We start from the raw sequence: 4542 nt of genomic DNA, 5'->3' as shown, positions 1-4542 counted from the left end.
AGCATTGGTAGGCTTTTTCCTTTGATTTATTTTCCATGAAGGCCCGATACTGCCCTTGTGGAGGGCAGGGCAAGGTTTTGCTCTTCTTTGATCCAAGGCACAATTTTGTGCTCTGCCCTTGTCGTGGGCAGGGCAGAGTTTGCCTTTCAAGCCTTGTTTCCTTATGTTGCCCTCCTAGAGGGCAGTGTGCCCTTGTGGAGGGTAATGCTTGCTCTCTCCTTTATGCGGCACGCCTTTTTCTCCTTGAGCCACGCTTCCTTAAGCCACACTTCTTCTTTGCTTCTTCTCTTCACCTACAATCAACCAAAACAACCACTCAAAGTATCACTAAATTCACAAGGCTTATAAATCAATTAAAATTCAATTAAATTCAGCTTAAACCTTATGAGTTAACATTAATTTCATGGTGGTTGTTTGATTTAAGGAAGTTATGCATTTTCATTCCAAATCACTTAGGATGCAAGAAAGTGCATAAAGACTAATAAAACAAGTGAAATTAGCTTGAAAAATGGGTATATGATGACTTGTCATCAAGGCATGATTTTAGAAGTTATATAGAATGTATGTATGTTAGGTGATAGCTTAGGTTACTCAAAGATTCAATTTATAGCTCACTTGGCCAAACATATACCCTCACCCTTACCTTAGCCCCATTACAACCCTGAAAAGGCCTCATGATGTTAGAGGTATCTTCTTACAAGTTTACTTATTTTCACTGTATAATTTGAATTAGTGGAATTTGTTTTGTATTTGTCTTGGAGAACTTGCTTACTTTTAACCAAGTAGGTAGAAACATTTTGCATGTAGTTGCATTCACATAGATATGTTGCATTGTATACTCTCTATCATTCCTCTTCACTTTTTTATAGCTTCTCTTGAGCTTAACATGAGGACATGCTAATGTTTAAGTGTGGGGAGGTTGATAAACCACTATTTTACAGTTTATTTTGTGTTCAATTGAGTGGATTTTATCAATCTTTCATACACTTATTCATATGATTTGCATGAGTTTATGTTTTCCTTCCTGATTTTGTGCTATGATTGAAATCATGCTTCTTTGGCCTTAAATTTCCTATGTTTAATCCTCTCTTATTACCATTCGATACCTTGATATGTGTGTTAAGTGATTTCAGGGATTACAGGGCAGGAATGACTTAGAGGATGGAAATGAAGCATGCAAAAAAGGAAGGAATACAAGAAGTTGAAGAAATTGCTAAGCTGTCCAGCCTGACCTCTACGCACTCAAACGGTCATAACTTGAGCTACAGAGGTTCATATGACACGGTTCTAGTTGCGTTGGAAAGCTAACGTCTGAGGCTTCGATTTGATATATAATTTACCATAGTGGCCATACAGCTAGGCGATGCGAACACGTGCTCCACGCGGACGCGTCGTAGTGATGAAAATCAGCGTGGCAGATTTCGCCCCCAGCGATTTCTGGGCTATTTTCGGCCTTCAAGCCTAGAAAACACAGATTAAAGGCTGCAAAGTGGAGGAGTGAAGGGAGACGACTCATAATTCACTTTTTATAATTTAGATGTAGTTTTTAGAGAGAGATGCTTTCTCCTCTCTCTTAGGATTAGGATTAGGATTAGGTTTTCTCTTAGTTTTAGGATTTAGGATTATTTCTTCTTCATCACAGGTTCAATGTTCCTTTAATTTATTTTCTACTTTTATTTGTTCTATTACTTTAATTGTTATTTATCTTTTTCAAATCGGTTTATGAACCTTCCATGTTAGGATTGATTTTCTTAATTAATACACATTGAGGTATTTCAGACTTATGATTGCTTTCTTTAATTTATGTTATTGATGCTTTCGCTTTATCCAAATTATTTTTATTCGAGTACATTTTCTTCCCTTTTGGCTTTGGTTAATTAATTGGTAACACTTGAGTTATTGGTGCACAAAATTGTGATCATCAATGGAGCCATCAACATGGTACGCTCAATTGCAATCTTAACTCTTTATCACAACTTCGCACAACTAACCAGCAAGTGCACTGGGTCGTCCAAGTAATAAAGCTTACGCGAGTAAGGGTCGATCCCACGGAGATTGTTGGTATGAAGCAAGCTATGGTCATCTTGTAAATCTCAGTCAGGCGAACTCAAATGGTTAATGAGGATAATATAAAACATAAAATAAGGATAGAGATACTTATGTAATTCATTGGTGAGAATTTCAGATAAGCGTATGGAGATGCTTTGTCCCTTCCGTCTCTCTGCTTTCCTACTGTCTTCATCCAATCCTTCTTTCTCCTTTCCATGGCAAGCTGTATGTTGGGCATCACCATTGTCAATGGCTACAGTCCTGTCCTCTCAGTGAAAATGTTCAACGCGCTCTGTCACAGCACGGCTATTCAGCTGTCGGTTCTCGATCATGTCGGAATGGAATCCAGTGATTCTTTTGCGTCTGTCTCTAACGCCCCACAATCGCGAGTTTGAAGCTCGTCACAGTCATTCAATCCTCGAATCCTACTCAGAATACCACAGACAAGGTTTAGACCTTCCGGATTCTCTTGAATGCCGCCATCAATTCTAGCTTATACCACGAAGGTTCCGGTTAAGAAATCCAAGAGATATCCACTCAATCTAAGGTAGAACGGAGGTGGTTGTCAGGCACACGTTCATAGGTGAGAATGATGATGAGTGTCACGGATCATTACATTCATCAAGTTAAGGAACAAGTGATATATTAGAATAAGAATAAGCTGAATTGAATAGAAGAACAATAGTAATTGCATTAATACTCGAGGTACAGCAGAGCTCCACACTTTAATCTATGGTGTGTAGAAACTCCACTGTTGAAAATACATAAGAACAAGGTCTAGGCATGGCCGAATGGCCAGCCTCCCAAAGAGGGTTCAATCTTCAAAACATGATCAAAAGATGATCTAGAGATCTAAAGTGATCAAAAGATGAAAATACAATAGCAAAAGGTCCTATTTGTAGAGAACTAGTAGCTTAGGGTTTACAAAGATGAGTAAATGACGTAAAAAATCCACTTCTGGGCCCACTTGGTGTGTGCTTGGGCTGAGCATTGAAGCATTTTTGTGTAGAGACTTTTCTTGGAGTTAAACGCCAGCTTTTGTGCCAGTTTGGGCGTTTAACTCCCATTCTTGTGCCAGTTCTGGCGTTTTACGCTAGAATTCTTGAGCTGACTTGGAACGCCTGTTTGGGCCATCAAATCTCGGGCAAAGTATGGACTATTATACATTTTTGGAAAGCCCAGAATATCTACTTTCTAACGCAATTGAGAGCGCGCCAATTGAGCTTCTGTAGCTCCAGAAAATCCACTTCGAGTGCAGGGAGGTCAGAATCCAACAGCATCTGTAGTCCTTTTTAGCCTCTGAACCAGATTTTTGCTCAGGTCCCTCAATTTCAGCTAGAAAATACCTGAAATCAAAGAAAAACACACAAACTCATAGTAAAGTCCAGAAAAGTGAATTTTAAATAAAAACTAATAAAAATATAATAAAAACTATCTAAAACATACTAAAAACATACTAAAAATAATGCCAAAAAGCGTATAAATTATCCGCTCATCACAACACCAAACTTAAATTGTTGCTTGTCCCCAAGCAACTGAAAATCAAATAAGATAAAAAGAAGAGAATATGCAATGAATTCTAAAAATATCTATGAAGATCAGTATTAATTAGATGAGCGGGGCTTTTATCTTTTTGCCTCTGAAGAATTTTGGCATCTCACTCTATCCTTTGAAATTCAGAATGATTGGCTTCTATAGGAACTCAGAATCCAGATAGTGTTATTGATTCTCCTAGTTAAGTATGATGATTCTTGAACACAGCTACTTTATGAGTCTTGGCCGTGGCCCAAAGCACTCTGTCTTCCAGTATTACCACCGGATACATACATGCCACAGACACATAACTGGGTGAACCTTTTCAGATTGTGACTCAGCTTTGCTAGAGTCCCCAATTAGAGGTGTCAAGGGTTCTTAAGCACACTCTATTTGCCTTGAATCACAACCTTATTTTTACCCTTGCCTTTTGATTTAAAGGGCTATTGGCTTTTTCTACTTGCTTTCTCTCTTTTTTTTCGAACATAATCTCTCTTTTTTTTTAATTCAATACTTTTTCTTGCTTCAAGAATCATTTTTATGATTTTTCAGATCCTCAGTAACATGTCTCCTATTTTTTCATCATTCTTTCAAGAGCCAACATTCATGAATAACAAATTCAAAAGACATATGCACTGTTCAAGCATACATTCAGAAGTCAAAGTATTGCCACCACATAAAAATAATTAATCTGTTATAAAATTCAAAATTCATGCAATTCTTCTCTTTTTCAATTAAGAACATTTTTCTTTTAAGAAAGGTGATGGATTCATAGGACATTCATAACTTTAAGGCATAGACACTAAGACACTAATGATCATGTAATAAGTCACAAACATAGATAAACATAAGCATAAAAATCCGAAAAACAGGAAAATAAAGAACAAGGAAATTAAAGAACGGGTCCACCTTAGTGATGACGGCTTGTTCTTCCTCTTGAAGATCTTATGGAGTGCTTGA

Source organism: Arachis duranensis, chromosome 4, assembly GCF_000817695.3.
Source record: "Arachis duranensis cultivar V14167 chromosome 4, aradu.V14167.gnm2.J7QH, whole genome shotgun sequence".
Taxonomy (NCBI): Eukaryota; Viridiplantae; Streptophyta; class Magnoliopsida; order Fabales; family Fabaceae; genus Arachis; species Arachis duranensis.
The sequence above is the reverse complement of the archived record's forward strand: the minus strand, read 5'-3'. Positions refer to the sequence as shown.